Below are 19,452 nucleotides of genomic sequence, written 5' to 3' on the forward strand. Positions count from 1 at the left end.
CATAATCCAGTATTCTGCTCTTGACATTAGCCAGCAACAAGCACTTGGGAAAAGAGTACAGGAAACAGATCAAGTGTGAGTAAATTGCATTTAGTTATGCTACTCACTACCAGTCAGTTTCTGACTGACCTATCATTAGACAAACCTCTTTTTCTCCATCCAGAAATATGGTATGGTATCTCACAAATTAAGCTTTAATGCATTATAATAATACATTATTTTGTTTTTCTTAACTCTGGCAGTTGTTAACTGTAAATTGTAGTAGCTAACAGTTTTCAGTTCTTCAATGACTTAAAAATCTTTTTGTTCCTTTATTGAAATTATAAGTAAGGATCATATCATGCCTTCAGTAAAGACAACATTTTGCCCAGGGAGCTACATATTTTAAGTACTTAATCAGGAAGCCACACCTTTAGTTTCCACCTCGGCTACACAGTATACAAATCCAGACTCTTCAGTTTCAAAGGACAATACCCTGGTAATTATGTTGCAGAATTGTCAAGTATATGTATAGTTAAATCAGTTTGGTTCAAAATCAAATAGGTGATACCTTCCGCATTTTAGATTTAATTGACTTCACTTCAAGATTATCTGGGAACAGGTGATAATGGCTTAATTATTTGAGCAATATCACATGCAATTACTGGGAATAATTTTCTGCTGAAGAAATTGTGAAAGTAAGTATGAAAGAAGTCTGTATATTTTTCTACCTCTGATCTTCATACCCTATATGAAAACATTCCATAGAGTACCTATGAGAGTGGCTTTGTCTTGATCACTGGAGTGTGCTTAGTTTCACAAAGCCTTACAATGAACTAGGGAAAGGAAAAACTGTTTTCAGACTTGTTTGATCACCCATAGATCTTAGTATTTCACTACATAAAGAATCATTTTCCCCTATTTATTACACTTAAAAAATCATAGTTGTATTCCTAGAGAATGAAAAAGACTCTGACATGCAGCATCCAATTCTAGTTGGTAATTTATTCCAGCACGGAATAACACCTAAGATCCAAAGGATAGCCCAGCCTTTGAGGTAGGTCCTGCACTAAAATGGAGATGAGACTTATGATTATACAGGATTAGTTATGTAGTATAATTACTTTCCAAAATCTTGTATTTACTCAGAGAACTGTTGTGGGACAGCTCCTGTTCATGATGGATCCTAATCTATTCATTGAAGAGGTTGAAAGGAATTATACCGGGTTACTTCCAACAAAGACAGAACATGATATTCGATAAACTAAATGACAATTCAAGCCAAGAATGAAATAGAAACATACTATTTGGAAAGAGTGGTTTTGGTTTCTGGAAGTAAACTTTGATTTACATTCAGCAGAAAAATACCAAAGTTATGCCAGGCATGGGAAAAAACAAAACAAAAATACAAAACAAAAACAAAAACAAAACAAAACAGTACCCAATGCTGCTAACCCAAAAAGTATCTGTAAGGAAATTTTTAATGTTTCTATCCTACACATTTATATCAGAATAAGTTTTTACTTTTAACCTCAAAAACACAGTGAAAGTAGTCTGCTCAGCACTGCAGATGTACCAACAAGTAAGATCAAAATAACTTGTATAATTGCTCTATAGCTAACATCCAGGATATTCTGACAGAGTACATCAGAAAATTTGAGATTTACTGTGGATAAAACTTGAACAAACTTTCTCAGATCTTTAAATGATAGAGCTTCAATTATTTACAACACTTTCTGTTTCTTCTCCAATGCATAGTCATGGAATCATGTTTCTCTTAACATTCACATGGAAACTACATTCTACTTTCAGATTACATGATCTGCTTTCTGTCTCCAAGAAAAAAATAAATTCTGTACCTACTGAATAACAAAAAGAGGTCTCTATTGATAAGTATGTGTAAAATCTGTTCTCAGATGGAGCTTTCTTACCTCCCTCTGAATTACATTACATAAAGAGACGTAATACAAAAATTATACCTTCTCTATTCTCATGAATAACATGTAACATGTACTTTCTGATAGTAAGACAACAGAACATGCACTTGGTATGGAAGATTTGAGAAAAAAATAAAACCAATATTTATAATAGTTATCAATATATCTTAATAGATATATCTTTGAGTATTAAAAAAGAAATAAAATACAAAAAATATTCATAAAAAATATATTGTCACCTAAAACTGTGAGATATCAGAGTTTATTATTAAGGGAGTCAGAAATAAGAGGAAGAGACAAAAAAGTCCAGATTTTTACTCAAATTTCTCTTTTTTATCTTTCGAAGATATGACTTGACAGGCACTTCCAGAAGAACTGTCAGTCACGTATTGTCTCAGTTAACGAACTGTCATACTGAACATTATACACAGCTCAGTAAAACTGGCACAGCTCCATAACTGAGAGGCTGTTTTTTTTTTTAAACATTTCAATTATACAATGTCCTGAGAGTCAATAACACAAAAGCAGCAGCTTTTTCTTACACATGAAAACTTTCATCATGTTCTAAGTGAAATAAAAAGCAATGAGCTTTTGCATTTTAAAATCCTCAGAAGGCAAGAAAGTGGATTAACTGTTCTTATTGTTAATAAATGTTGTTCGGGTCACAAAAGAATGACCTTTAGTATAATTCTCACATTTTCATGGGTATTCTCAAATTCCTTTTGAGTACCTAGCATACTTACTACATATTTGGAAGATAATCTGTACTGAAACCTGAGGAGTTGTGTCTGCAATCATTTTTCAACACTATTTACTTAATCAAGAATTGTTAATTTTATCTATGCATAATTGAATTTAAGGAATAATTTGGTATTTAGGACATGATATCTCAAATAATGTTTAAAATGTTTTCAGTAAAAGTGTACTTTAATTAATGAACATTCATGTATATAACAAAAGTTATCTGTATGAATTGGCGCCACGTAATTACTATCACATTTTTGAAAACAAAATGCACACCCTTATTCCTTAATATCGTACTTGTTTCACTTACATTGCTCTTCCGAAAATTGTTATGATATGCTGGTTAGTTTTTCCTCAAACTACGGAGACATGATGCAAGATAAAGATGTTTGCTGAAACAAAAAAAGATTATTTAAGCATGAAGTTTGTGATTCCATACAGTGACAGCAGAGTAGTAAAGTTCAAGGCTGCAGCAAGTAAGAACTTGCTCACATACAACATCTGTAGGCACAGAAACAAAGAAAGAAAGGAGAAAGAAAAACCAAAACAAACAAACAAACAAAAAACCCAATCACATGATGTTCATCAACTAGCAGTGTAATACAGACATGAAAAAGCCACTCTTCTTAATGGCTGATGAGACTTTGTACCTGCAATAAGCACAGAATTATACCAATTTGTAAAATACTGGATTAGATTCCTGCTAGAGTATTGGAAAAATTACTATGATGTAACCAGATTTCTGACTGAAACATCTTTATCATTGGAAAAGTCTCCCTATGCAATCAACAGAAACAAATAACTTCCAAATAATATCAATATTATCAGTATTATTTACTATTATTCAGAACAGCCTGTTTTAAAATTTTATTGTTTAAGATGCTTAGATTAGATTCCTCAAACTAGTGATATGGTCAATTCCTCATTGTTTACTACTTGGTTAGTTATTTTAATATATATATATATACACATTTACAGATGCAGAAAGTGACTGATCCAGAATTAGTTTAATTCAGACAAAACTACTAACCCAGAATGTTTTACTTGTTCTGGTGAGATGAAAGCTCTATGAGGATATAATTGCTCATAAATATATCACATTCTAAAAGCCTGGGAAGAAAAAGTATAAACCTGACACAAAAATAATTTAAATGCACCAAAAATACATCTAGGAGAAAAAATGGGGTTCTAAACCTCATACTGCTGAGCTTGTAGAGAAGCATTTCGGGAAGTGAAAGCAGTGCAAAAAGTATCTTGCTAATTTTATCAGAAAAATGAATCAGTTTATTATACAGTTGCTTACGTTACTGGGTTCAGTGATTGTGACAGTCAAGTCCTTCCAGAATAAGGCAGTTACCTGCAAGACTCAGAAGGGTTTTAACTCTTTGACATGCAAGTTTGTGCTATTATTTTTTAGTATCATACTTCTGATTTTCCAGTCACAGAATTTCAAGATACATTACATCACCAAAAGCTGGTTTTTCATTGTTAGTTGTAATTATAAACTTCATTAAGACTTCCTAGTGAGTTCAAGGAAGTACTTATTTTCAGATAAGCATAGTGTTAGGAATTTGGATAATTTGATCCTTGTATTTCAAACAGTAATAGGGAGAATCATGTCAAAATATAGATACTCAAAATTGATGGCTACCCATAGATACCCTAATTTACCTTTACAAGTACGAGGTGCCAAACACTGCTAATTGTTCAATAGAAATAATCCAGTTCTTTTGGTCAAAATGCAGCAATACATGAAAAAGAAAGGTCTAAAGAACCTGCTACATTGCATCTGTGTTCTTATCACATCATAAGTCATTTTTAGAACAGCAGAAATATTTTAGAAATTATTGTATTTTAGGGTGCTCTGATAATCATTTTGTTCATTACAAACTCAAATATATTCCTGCAGCAAAATCTAAAAAGTCCCCTTGTTTTGGTTTGTCAGAATAAAGCATTTTAGGTATACTTTGAAGGAATATTTTTTGTGTATTGACTACTTTGAGAAATGTGTACTTACGAGAATCTAGAGGAGCTGAAGCAAAACAGTAGGTCCAGAAGGTACAGATCTTATATTATAATGCTATAATTACATGCAGTTTCAAACATAAAAAATACAAAATAGAAAATGCAAAATAGCATTATCACTGGATTTCTCCGTATTATCAAGCTTCATCAAAGCACATTATGTCTAACTGTTAACTATGCGTTAATAGAAATACTAGCATTCTAGTAAAAAAGACTCAGGAGAGTCAAAAAAGAAACAAAAAAAATACCCTCTCCATCCCAAACAACAACAACAACAAAACAATAGATGTCCAATTTTCTTTGTAAGCAGACATTTATAACTGAGCGGCAGAGCAGACAGCAACAGTATTCGGAATCTAATCACAGATTTCCTTTTCTTTTATAAATCATGATGCAATTTCTTAGCAGTCTGAATGGAACACGTCTTCTAATATTGAAGATATTTTGAAGATTTTTTGTTTTTATAAAGAAATAAGCACTGTTTCTTCACAATCTGGTTTGGTTCCAAAGGATCTCAGTCCGTGCTAATGTGAATACTGTCAAGTCATTTTGGTTTCACTTGAACTTGGCCTGCTGACTTCAGTAAGATTTTATGAATTTATGAAACTGCATGTGTACAAGAAGATTGCTGTTTCTTTCCCTATGATAAATGTCCAGAGAATCATGTCTCTATTCTTTTGCAAAACAACCTGCTTTTAACAAGGGCTATTTTACCAAATCTGTTATAGATTGTGAAGTACTTGCATGCCATGTTAGAGGTCGGTCAAAGAACTGTGATACAATACACTCTCTACTTCATAAATAAATGAAATAACTGCAGGCCACTTCTCATTTAATGCTTCGTATTTATGTTTCATTTTTTCATAACTGATTTTCAGCTCCCTTACGTGTAATAGCTAAATACAATGATTTCTTACTAATTAATGTCAAGAGAATTTAGAAAGATAAACAAATAAGAATAATGCAATTGCATTCAAAAGCATTTGAACTGTTAATCAGCCAGCAGATGGCAAGTGATGTTCAGTGCAGAAAGATAAGGCTGAAGATCTCAGTTGTACTATGCAAATATGCTATGAAATGAAGATCCAGACGGAACTTTTTCAGTGAGTCATCCAATTATATACTATGCTGTTCTTTTCTTACTAGGAGAAGGAAAAAGAAATTATGTTATGAACTCTAGCAACCTGAAGACTGGTATGTTATAAGGCACAAAGCAATTTCTTTGTAATGAACCTAAAGGAGCATCACTTGACTTCTTTGCTGGATGTTCTAATCTGGAATATATTAATTTGCTTTCATTTTGGAGTATTAATCTCTGTTATTTGTCAGAGTGTGCAAAGGGATATGTAGCGGGAATAAGGAACAGTATCAACAGTAACTGAAAATAAACACTGAAGACTGCCAATAAAACATTACTGTTTCTACACAGAATTATTGAAGACGGAAAGTATGGCTGTATCCTGAAGTAAATGCTAAAATAAAAATGACAAGTATCTAGAACATTAGTCAAAAATAATGTGGTAAAAAATAGGGAAAAAACAAAACAAAACAAACAAAAGAAAAGTTTTCCTTTTCTCATACAGTGAATTATATCAAATTTAGTGTTAGTATTGACAAGAATACTAGGGAACAGCTTTTAACTCTAACAGTATAAGTTATTCTAAAGATGTAAAATGTTTTGTTACAATGCAGTTCTGAATCTCAGCACATTTATTATATTATCTAAAATCACTTTGCCTTAAAAAAGAATGTCTTACAAGGCAAAAGCTGAAGTTTTCTCACAAGGTATGATCAGCTTCTATTGTGTACATGGCTAAGCACATGCTGATTTATGTATGCATAATCTGAAGAATCTAAGAGACAGTCTTTTATATAAAAGCTTTCCAAACTGTGCTTGTCAAACACCTAAAGGGGATATTAAGATAAAACCATGAATTATTTTTTTCTAGTTTTTGTCAACACTAAAGTTTTCAGCTGGCTTTCACTTATACTTGTTAACAATTCTAATTAGTATCTAGGGGTAAATGGCTTTTTCTTGGCTTTCTCTGTTTCATACTGGATAGCATCACTCTTAAAATGCACATTTAATCTTGGCTTTCTAAACATGCTCAACAATGTTAAAAGAGCAAAAATAATTCACAGTAAAATTATGATTAATTAGCTAAATGGAACTAAGGCAGGAAGAATATCACAAAAGAAAAAAAATATTCAGATTGGATCCTTCATCCTTAAAACAGTTTTTTGTTTGTTTTTTGTTTATTTTTTTGCTGTTGTTTTGTTTTTTGTTTGTTTTTTGTTTTTTGTTTTTTTGTGTGTATGTGTTCTTTTTTTCCCTTGGTAATAGTAAAACATAAATCATGACACAGATATAACAGCACACTACACAGAGTATGGAGTAAAGTCAGCAGACTTCAATTTTTTAGAGCCTTGATGTTAATTGGCTTAACGATCCTGCCAAAGCAATTAAAACAGCAGTGGGTGGTTTGAGGATGATGCAGATCATCGATGCCCCATCAAACATAATACAGTTACAGACATATTTTGTTTGAGTGCATTCTAAATGAACCGCCCACACAAGTCATTGATTTAAGAAAGTCCCTGTTTGAAATATTTTAGTGATAAGTATATCACAAAAGTTTGAAGTTGCACAATTCTTTGATTCTAGTGTCAGGTAAGGTGAAAACTTAAGTACTTTCATTTGACAATGCAATTTCAAAGAACAATGAAATAAAGAAATTAAGCAAGAAGCAGCAAGTGCTGCTTTTTTTTTTTTTTTTTTTTTTTTTTTTTTTTTTTTTTTTTTTATGACCAAGAGAAGAAAGTACACAATGACCTGATAGCAACTTTTCTCTTTTATCTCTTTATCTTTAAGGAAGCAAAGGAAAAGAAGGGACAGACTTTTTGGTGGGGTCTGTTGTGATAGGACAAGGGGGAATGGTTTCAAACTTAAAGAGGGGAGATTTAGGTTAGATATAAGGAAAAAGTCCTTTACAGTGAGGATGGTGAGGCACCAGAACAGGTTTCCCAGAGATGTGATGGATGCCCCGTCCTTGGAGACTTTCAGTGCGAGACTGGATCAGGCCCCAGGCAAAGTGATCTAACTGTGAATTTCCCTATTTATTGCAGGGAAGTTGGTCTTGATGATCTTACAATATCCCTTCTAACTCTAAGTATTCTGATTCAATGATTCTAGGATTTTAAATATTACTGCTTCTAGACAATTAATATAACAAGGACAAAATTTTATCCTTTCATATCTAAGTACAGTTTAACTTTCAGTCATATAACTGCTGTTGTCTTTGAAGACAAAAAGCTTAAGTTCAAAATTTAAAAGTTCTAAATGCATTCAAAATGTGCAAAAATATAAAAGCAGATTTATTAATGTGTCCAAGTAATCCACTCTATTAGCAGCTATGGTAGATGTCAGAATCTTTTCCAGATAATTAGAAAACTTCCCGACCACTGCACTTGCTTTAATAACTTTATTCTCAAACTGCTTGTTCAAATAATTTATGTGAAAATATCTCTGCAATGACTTCTAAAACATCAGTGTAAATATTCTGTTAGAAATTCAGAAAATTAAAGACCAGCTTCTAGCTTCCTCCACTGTATTTTTGTTCTTTGTTATTCAGTTGTATAATCTGAATTCATAGACCTTCATAAGGAGAAAAACAAATATATCTCACTAGACTTTTGGAGTTATTTATCTTTCTGTGTTCCATTAGTCTCTGCATCAGAAGAGCAGATTCTTATCTACAGTAAATTAGAAGATACTATTCTGCTTTTTGTTGTTGTTATTGTTTTTGTTTTTAATGCTTCTGCAATATGATGTATTATAGTGCTGCAAAAACTGATTATGAACTGAGACTTGACTTACCTTTTAATATAAAATACTTCTTACTGGTTTCATGAATATATATATATATATATATATCTATATATATAATCAGTATTTTGTTTCAGAAAAAATATTTGAAGAATACTGATCTCCTGATCAGTTTCTGTCTGAGAAAGTCCTATCAAATGCATCTGTTTTCTTTTATGGTTAGACTTGCTGTAATTTTTTTCTAAATAAGCTTTTATGCCAATCTGAAAATTCAAATTTCACCAAAATATAAAACTTCTAAAGGTATCACTGACCCAGGATTTTTTAAGAAGAGCTGCAAAGTTTATTTATTTCTACTATTAGCAAAGCATTTAATGTATCCATATCCACTAATTTTGCCATTTTGAAGCAAAGCAATTTAGTCACATCTCTCTTTCATAAGGACTAGAATCCTGTAGCAATCTCTAACCTGCAATAATAAATAAAATTTTCAAAAATCGACACAATTTTCTGTTATAGCAGGGATTTCCTAAGCACTTCAAAGATGTGACTTTGAGGTACTATCATGTATATATTACACACTATCATGTGTATCTTATTGCTAACTTTTATATTTTTTTCTTGAATATTTTCTGCTTTGGCTCTGATAGAACAGGGTTTGTATTGAAAGCTTTTGACTTTAAAACATGAACAAAAACTAACCAAATGTTCATGTAAACCCAAAAGTCTGTACATATTTTCTCAAAGCCCTCTGTACCTTACAGATTGCTCACAGGAATAATACATATGTTTAAATTACAGAAATCCTAACTATACACAATTCAGAAGTAAATTGGACAAAATTCATCAGGGACCTTGAACGACCAGCTGCCACCAACTGAAAAAAATGTAAAGGAACAAAAAAAAAATGAGACATTTGTTCTTTTGGCACTATGCAAATAGTCATAGAATCATAGAATGAATCATAGAATGGCCTGGGTTGAAAAGGACCACAATGATCATCTAGTTTCAACCCCTCTGCACTGTGCACGGTTGCCAACCACTAAACCAGGCTGCCCAGAGCCACATCCAGCCTGGCCTTGAATGCCTCCAGGGATAGGGGATTACCTGTTCCAGTGCGTCACCAACCTCTGTGTGAAAAACTTCCTCCTAATGTCTAATCTAATCTAATACCTCCCCTGTCTCAGTTTAAAACCATTCCCCCTTGACCTATCACTAACTACCCTCATAAACAGCACTCCCCCTCCTATTTATATGCTCCCTTCAAGTATTAGAAGGCCACAATGAGATCTCCCCAGAGCCCTCTCTTCTCCAAGCTAAACAAGCCCAGTTTCCTCAACCTTTCTTCATAGGAGAGGTGCTCCAGCACTCTGATCTGCCTCCTCTACCTTGCTCTGGACCTGCTCCCAGAGCTCTACATCCTTCCTGTACTGGGGGCCCCAGGCTTGGACACAGTCCTCCAGATGTGGCCTCACAAGAGCTGAGTAGAGGGGGACAATCACCTCCTCCTCTTGGCTGCCACGCAGTTGGCTTTCTGAGCTGCAAGCACATATAATTAGTGTGACATTGCTAAGAATAGCAAGTACTGTTTTATGCTATTGAAAATTATTTTTGTTTATTTTACTAAAACCAGTTTCTGTAGAGCGCCTTCAGTAAATAAGTTTCTTTCTTCAGAATTTAAAATAGTATCAATCTTTCTTGCTGGCCTGCGTAAAATATACTATTTTAGCAGTGGGTACTTTTGTGCTGTGAACTGATAACAACTTTGGACACTTCATCCACACATAAAAAAAGCTCACGCTTCTTACATGATCAGTGTAACTACTGCTGCATATTTCAGTATAACAGAATCAAAATATTATTTTAGAAAGGATGGTCCAGTCAAGTAACTATTAGCTAGTCAGAAACATTAGCATCTTATAGCATCCTGTAACACAGAAGTATAAATAATGAAATTAAGTCAGCTATTTTTGTTGCCATAGCAAATAAATTATCTTTTGTCTTTTCATTATCTATTCAGTATATGGAAAAGCTTGAAATTTCTTCTTTCAGCATTCTTACTGCAGACATATAATGTCTATATCTCCTAGCTTTACATCAAATTTGAACTCTTCATATATTTTATTGTGAAACTGACTTTTTGGTTGAAATAAGCATGAGCAAACAGAAGTATGTATTTTCATGTTGTCTAAGTTTTTTTGAGAAAATCAACTATGCTGCAAATAACTAAAAAGTTACATAAAATTTACTGTAAAAATTAATCAGTTAAAATACTGTTCTATTTAGTATAGTTAAAAAGTAATACATAAAAATATATATTGCTTAAATCTCAGTGTTTTTTGTTTGTTTGTTTGTTTCAAGTTTTATTTGTTTGGATTGTTTTTGAGATGAAACAAAAAGCAAAGACCTTTAGAAAATATTTTCACATTACTATTCTGAGCTCTGAAAACTTATTTCTAGGTGTGACTGACTACCTATTAAGTAGTGTAAATTCTATCTTTTTAGAGTAAATGTGTTAGTTAAGGCTAAAGAAGTAAGCAATATTTTCATGTATTTACTGTCAAGCTGTGCTACTTAGTCTAATCTTTCATTTGTTCCTTAAGACTAGGAATCAATATTTCATGACATCTAACTAAATAGATGATAGGGTAGTTACATTCCAACAGTATTGGTATTCGTTGTGGTCAAGAGGCAAAAGGAAAACTTGTTCTTCTGCATTTCAAAGGATTGTGGACTTTTTTCACATCCAGTAAATAAGTGTTCTTTCAAGAACACTTTTTTTCACTTTGTGTTTTTTATTTTAGGTAGCCAAATAAATCACAGAGTTCCAGTGTGCCTTTTTTTACCCATCATATGCCTTTCTGAAACTTGATTCTTCCTCTGGATGGAGAACATTTGAGGACCCAATCTTAGAGTATGTAAAATCTGGTATACTCTTACAATCTACTAAAATCATAGAATCATCAAATCATAGAATGTCCTGGGTTGAAAAGGACCACGATGATCATCTAGTTTCAATGCTTCTGCTATGTTCAGGGTTGCCAGTCACTAGACCAGGCTGCCCAGAGCCACATCCAGCCTGACCCTGAATGCCTCCAGGAATGGGGCATCCACAATCTTCAGCTATCTTCATTGAAGGAAACTGCATGCAATTGTCTGAATACCATGCTCCAAGATCTTCACTAATTCTTTCATTTCCAAGTATTCCATGACAGAAAAAATCTTTGGTGCTTCTGTTACACTGCAATAGGCTTCCTTTTTCTGTTGTGGTTTTTACTCATTTTCTAACATTCTAAGGAATTTTGTAACTAGCTATTAAAGCCTTCTTTCAGTCCAGGTGATGTTAATCACCTGCCTTAGGTGTCAAAATTAGATCCTCCTTCAAACCATCTCTAAAAGTTTTATCAGCATTTGCCAAATTTTGAAATCCAAGAAAGACATAAGCCATTCACTTTGGAATTGTGTAGCAACAAAATTTTAAAGCTCTGTGGCAGTTCAACGACTTTCCAAATGGAGTCTAATTCTTCACAGATTGTCTACACAACAGAGACCTCACTATTAGAAAGGTGACAAGAAAGAAATGACAGGGTCTAATTTTCACACACATTACTTGTTCATAAAATTCACCTTATTGTATTTTCATAAAAGGTGCACACACTGGAATCTCTTGATTTTGTCCATAATAGAACTGAATTCAATGAATAATTTCACCCCCTATTGTGCAGAAAATCACTGTTATATTTCCTCTAAAAATTTTTCACATTGTCCTCTTTAGAATTACTGTTTTCACAAAAATTATTCCTAGATCGAAAAGAAACATTTATACAGCCATCTTATTGGCCTTGCTTTTACTTTTATTATCTTTGGCTGTCTTTTATTCATCTCTCTCTTTTTTTTTTTTTCTTTCTTTTTCTTTTTTCTTTTTTTTCCTTTTTCTTTTTCTTTTTTTCTTTTTTTTAATTTAAATCATATATAACTGTCTTCACTGCAATTGTTTTTTTAATATATACTTTAGATCTTCTTACTATGACAGAAGGTAAAACAATGTTTTAATTATCATTATTTTATTGTTATGTCTTAAAAATCACTATATTATTTCAGTTTAAGCATTTCATGCAGGTAATTATAAGGCAGATTAAATTTCAGAATAAAGCCTCAGGAGTCTTAACATTTATTTCTAATTGGTTCGTTCCATTGGAGATATGCAAAGTAGAACAAACCTAAGTTGCTTCAATGGAGATGTTCTGGGATATGTTTTGCCGTGACTGAATGTTTCAAATCGTTAGATCACTGTCAGTACTCCCAATTTTTATAGTTCCTAGTTAGCCTTTCAGTACCAATTAGTTTCTACATTCTAGATTTTATACTGTTTTATGGGGAAGGCAGAAAATAACAGAGTTGGTTATTGCTGACAGTTAGGGAACAGATTAGCAGTCTCCTGTAAATCTTTTATTTTGAGGCTAACATCAACACCTACTTTGGCAAGACAGTTGATATGAAATTCCTAGATGGCATCTATTTACACAGTGCTTCATACTTCTGGAAGGAGAATCACTCTGGTGGTCAGCTTTACCTATGAGGAATTTTTACATGATTGTAACATAATCTTCATCTCTATCAGTATTTAAACATTAAAAAATTAATTTTGCTATTTGATAATATTGGATTTCAGCAAGAACATCTGTTTTTGATTTTTTCGTTTGTTTGTTTGTTTATCTTGGACATAAAATGACTTCTTTTATTCACATTTTTTATAATATTTTAATATGACTGTAACCTTACAAAGACTCATTTCTACAGCCTTCAACTTTATAGCTTTTATCTTGCCTTGTATTATCTTAGGCTATTTTAAAACCTCTTGAGTTTTTCTAGTACTTGGAGTGAAAATCAGATGCTACATTACTGAAAAGAGAATTATTTATGAACTATCAAAAACTATTTCCTAGGAAATGTGCATTCTGCATTTGAATATACAATGAAAAAAAAAAACAAAAAACAAAAACAAACAAAAACAAAACAAAAAAACAAAACAAAAACAAAAACAAAACAAAAAAAACCTAAGTGGTAGAAGGATTGCTGATCTATAATGAAACAAAATGAAAATAGATTAGATAAGTAAAATAAAATCTTGGAAAATTGGGACTATCAAAATTTTGTTTCTTTGAGCACTCACATGTATAGCTGCTGCTCACCAAATCTTATTAGTCATTCCTTTATGACTTCTGGTCATTGTGTAACTGTTTTCCCATCTTTTTCATTAACTCAGATTATCAGATTGATAAGTAATGACAAACTAGGTTTTTGGGTGATTGTGGGAAGCCATAGCTTCAAAACAAGAGATCTGTTGTGACACAGACATCATTATATCCTCACAGGCTTCCAGCTACTGGCATGCTTCCAGCTTCTATTAAACATTTAAATGTTCCCTGTCTGAGGGAAAGAAAGAAAGAAAGAAAGAAAGAAAGAAAGAAAGAAAGAAAGAAAGAAAGAAAGAAAGAAAGAAAGAAAGAAAGAAAGAAAGAAAGAAAGAAAGAAAGAAAGAAAGAAAGAAAGAAAGAAAGAAAGAAAGAAAGAAAGAAAGAAAAGCAAGCTAGAAGCATAAAAGCCATCAAGAAGAGTTGAGCAGATTTTTTTGAAAAAAAAAAAAAAAAGGATCTTTGATCCTTTTTTTGTAGAAAAAAAACATTGAACAAAAGTTGCCACTTTTATTTATAGCATATTAAATCTTTACAGTTAAATTATAGGAGGACTAAGTAAAAAGACAGGCCAAATCTCCATAAAATAGAGGGAACTCCTATACTCTCCCTCTTTCTTTTACTGCTTCACTAACACTACATGCATAGATATATTATTTAGATGCAAATTTAAAATATATACATTTGGAACACTATATTGCACACTGTCAGTTGGCCATAAATAACCACTGCCAGCTTGAGAGAGCAGATACTTTTTTAATGTTGAACACTGTTATTAACAGTCGCTCACCGATTGCTTCTCTACTGCCTTTGGTATCTGAGGTAGCTGAACATGTGGATGAAGCTTCCTTGTATTTAAGCATAACAGCTAACTCAGTTTTAAAAATGTACCACTATAACATAATATTTCCTTGATTAAAAAAATGACCAAACCACCAGAACCAAATCAAACCAAACCAAATAATCCAGATCTCACCCCAAACAAACAAACAAACAAAAAATACCAAAGTAAATGAGACAGTAGAAGAAGAGATGCAAAAAATAGCAGAAGACAATGGGAGCCTTTAATTAATCACATATGGTTGGATAGATGGAGAGATTATTTTAAAGCCTTTTAGTTCTCCTATCTTTTCAAATCCTGCTCTAGTCCTTTAAGGTGATTTCAGAGGAGACTTATTACTTCAGTCCAGGTAACACTGAATTCCACAGGTTATATAGCAACCCTAGCATTTGATGTCAGCAAAATCTCAAATTACTTCTCTAAAGTAGTGTACTAAATATGAAATCTGTAGACAACAGTGACAGTTCTTGAAACTATAATCCAAAACTTAGAATCACAGAACTATAGAATGGCTTAGGTTGTAAGGGACGTTAAAGATCATCTTCACACTTTCAAGTTTGGTTTCTGTAGTAAACAGATTAACTTTGATTTCTGGGAGTGGCTATTCCAGTTATGAAATTTTTACAAAAAAAACTAGGATGGTGTGAAAAACAAAACTGTTTCTTTTTTGTCTCAAAGCTTGCTTCATGAGAGCTTTCTGATGGTAAGACTCTGACTGACAACTGCTCATTATCTAGGAGGGTGAATGGTAGGTCTCACCATGCCACAGTACCTCTGCTTATGATTGCAAAGATAAGCAGAAGCAGGACAAGCAGTCTTTTCCAGGGGTGCTGCTTGAAGGAGCAGAACACTGCAGAAGGTGATAATGCTTGTGCATGGCAGTGAAGGCACCACTCCCTGGCTTATCTGTTAGGCCAGGTATGTCACACTAAACTGAGAGAAAAGAAGAATAAAAAAAAAAAAAAAAAAAAAAAAAAAACACACACAGAAATGGGGGATAAAAGGCCCTCACTAAACTGGGGACTTTGGAGACAAACTCCCTAAGACACCTTTGACGGAGAATTCCCCGAGGGGAAAACCTCTTCAGAAGAACCCCCGAGGCTGGCTTGCTGCAGAGCTTCCTGGCTTTCTCCCATCCCCTGCGGCGATCAGACAAGTTCCTGAGATCAGCAGACCTGTGTACCTTGCTGGACCCACGGTGGTGACAGTCTCTTTTGCTCTCTACAGAGACTCCTTGCTTATATTTTCTACTCTTCCTATCGCCTACCTTCCCTTTCCTATCTCCCTAAATGACTAGGACTTGTAATAAACTGGTTGGATCAACATTTGAACTGTTGTTTCTTAATCTCACACTGGGTATACACATACCAAAGAACCTTGCCTCCCTCCTGTAAATTGGAGCGAGACAGATGGGTTGGAATTAAAGCATTCCTGGAGTTCCTCTTCCCATTGTCCTTTTCCTTCAGACATTTTCTGTAGTCCAACTAATGGTACAATCATAATTTTTCTGGCAAGCTTTGCGAAGACAATTCAATCTTTTGCCACTAGGAAACCACAGTATCTATACTGGAGAGGCAATTGATTAACATATAAGTGTTTGGAAAGCTTGAAATGATGAAAGGAGGATACATAAAAATTCAACCAATTTATTCTGGGGTTAAATGAGATCTTTTTGATGCCTAATATAATCTGTAATATTGTCTTCCATAGACATATCTCTCCCTTTTCTTCAGGTACACACCCATCTGTCAGCAACAATAAAACCAGCAGAGTACTATTAACACAGCCTCAACTAAAACCAGGGCAGTTGTTTAAACCTAATTGGCCATCTTAAACTCAGAAGAGATTTGTGTTTACAATAAAAGATTTGGGAACAAAATTAGTATGACTAAATTTGAAGGATTGTCTCATGTATTTGAGTTCCTTTTGTAAAGACTGAATGTTTTAACATCATTAACTCCCAAACCAGAAACACTAGATGGACACTGTGTAACAACCTTTTTATCATTGAATGGCATCAATTCTATCAAATAATCACAATACAAACGGTAAGTAATGAACACCTTGTGCATATATATACATATTTATACATACATTGATGTAGTTGTATAAAGAAAATTAGGGTAATTACCACACTCAAAACTGATGAAACTTCCAGTTGTTTTTAGAATCTAATAATCTAAATATTCAGTGTTGCTGAGATAGTCAGAAATCTTTCCCCTTATCTGCAGTGAATGCTTAGTAAAAACTGTATGGTCTTTCATTTACAAGAAACCTGAATCCAGAATGTCAGATACAAGAGACTAAATAACAGCCTTTCAAAAGTTTTAAACAAAAGATGCTGTATCATTTGGTGATTCTGAATTTAATGCTTTTATTCTTAAAAAAGGACTGTACACAAGGTGATTTCCTTACATATTTAATCTATTATGTATTCCATTCATCAGTCATATTCATGTTTTGCCTTTATTTTATTAAGTTAAACAAGCTAACTTGTATTTTATACCCTTTGTTGAATTTTCTGTTTCCCTGACAATACCCATGAATTCTGTTTTAACGTTTCCAGTCTTATCTATCTATTACTGAAGACATATGCCAGCCTTATCACTTTTTCTTTTACGGATGCTACTCTCTATACATAAAGTTGTTGTTATTGTTATTATTATTATTATTATTATTATTATTATTGGAGTGACATTGAATAGTTGGGTTATAAATGTCCCATGGAACACATTCACTAATGTCTTCTTCCACTACTGTTACTTCATTTTGGAAAAAAACAAACAAACAAACAAACAAAAAAAAACTACTCTTAGTGACAAATTCTTAGTTAAGGTCTAATTCATTGAATTTCCTATCCAAATCAGGAGATCAGTCATCATCAGAGGCAGAAAGAAGTGACAGAAAGTGTTGATTCAAGAATGGAGTAATCTATAAGAAATCCTTTTATCTCCTGTTAACTCGAGAAAGAGTCTACATCAACCATCTGTCTTCTCATAAACAAATGAAGTGCTGGAAGTACTTATAGTCTTTTTCTACAGTGTAGCTGATGATTAGTCTGTGTACAATTAAGAATGCAGTATTTGCTATATTTATAGGAACAACATATTTCTTGCATAAATAGTTGAAATATGATAAAATAAAACATTATATCCCTAACTGTGCATAATCATATCAGCTGAAGATCTGAAACAAATTAAATACAGGTGTGTTACATATCAGATTGGTTTTAATCAATCTTATAGGCTCAGAGTATTCTTTAGATATTTGGCTTAATTTTATTTTCATTTATTTCCTATTATAAAATTGTTGTTCCAATAAGACATATGTTGGAATATAGCTTCAGAATTTAAAATGAGAAAACAATAAAGAAAATGCCAATAAACTCACATAAACATAAGTCTCAGCCAGGCAGTTTTACACAAGAACAGCAATATCAGCCTCTGCTCATATCAGTGACCTATACGTGTCTCCTTAAACATTTGAGAAAATAGATAGGATTTGTACAAAGCAAAATCAATACCCTATTAGTTCCTTACCCTGACCTACTGTCACACCATCAGGACTGATATACTATAACCATGAAGAGAAGATCCCAGGCTCTGGACTCTATTTCCAAAACAAAATAGCTTTTTTCCCAAACTTTTCTGAAATCATTAGAGCTGGGTACAACAATCATTTAAACTAGCACACCTATCAGTGCTACAGTATACATTATTTTCCTCCCAAGATAAAAATATATTTCCACCATGACAATGTGTTATTTACTTATCAAAAGGGAAAATGTGTTATCTGCTTCTCTTTACCTGCTCACCTTTCTTGATGACTGATTGCTATGACACCCAGTTCTTCTGCCTTCCAGATGAGATTATTTGTAGGTTTACACAGCACTGTGTTGAAGATTACATTTCTGTTGATATGTGCATGTTACAGGATAAAGCAAGATTTTAGTCTCTATGGAATTAATATAGTATGCACTCCGTACAATCCATTAACTAAAAAATTGTATTCATAAAATTACTTTCAAGGGTAATATTCCATAACCTGACTTCCAATGAAATTATGCTACTATAAATTAAATGATAACATGAATGGTGTGGAAGATGAAGCTTCTGCTAAACTAGGTAACAGCATGTAACAATTAAGAAATCAGTTTTTATTATTTTACTAGTAGTAGCATGTTAACACACTTTATGAAAGTTGATTTCATTTTCTGTTGCTCAAAAGAAGCTGAATAAATGTACACAACAATAAAATTCTGTTGATGGAGACTGGTTTTTTGTTTGTCGTTATTTTTCCCTTAGCTTTCTTCTTTTCCTGTCTTTGCTTTTGTTCTAATCTCAACTGGATTTAAGTTACAGGCAGAGTGAGTGAATGTATTCTTATAAAACGAAGGCTACACCTAATGCATTCATAAACTGTTATGAATCTGGGAAAGATTTAAGAAAGTATGAAGAAAGAGTATACAAAGTTGTGCACCAAAGAAAATGTATCAAGAGATTTAAATGGCAATATATTTCAAGAGGATACATTTTGGATTTAATCACAGTTTTGGGGTGCTTTCTAATGTAGAGAAAAACACATTATGAATCAGTATCTAGAGTCTAAATTCAGACACCTGTGCCTAATGGGTATCTAATACCTTTGGTAGAAGTGGATGAAATCCATACACTTTTTGTTTCAATAAAAGTTAGAAATTTTTGAGGGAATACATTTCCCTCAGGGAAAAATAAAAATAAAAATCAGGTTTTAAGTTAACTGTCTAATATAAAAACCTGTGTAATAAGATCTACATTTATGTGATAATGAATTATGTGAAAACTAAAGCAGTAAACTCTTGTGAAGTTATCTTTCCTTTTTAGAAAGTAGTGAAAATATTCCCTAATTCAACTCAGTGTATCAATG

The sequence above is a fragment of the Excalfactoria chinensis genome, chromosome 3, assembly GCF_039878825.1.
Source record: "Excalfactoria chinensis isolate bCotChi1 chromosome 3, bCotChi1.hap2, whole genome shotgun sequence".
Classification (NCBI taxonomy): domain Eukaryota; kingdom Metazoa; phylum Chordata; class Aves; order Galliformes; family Phasianidae; genus Excalfactoria; species Excalfactoria chinensis.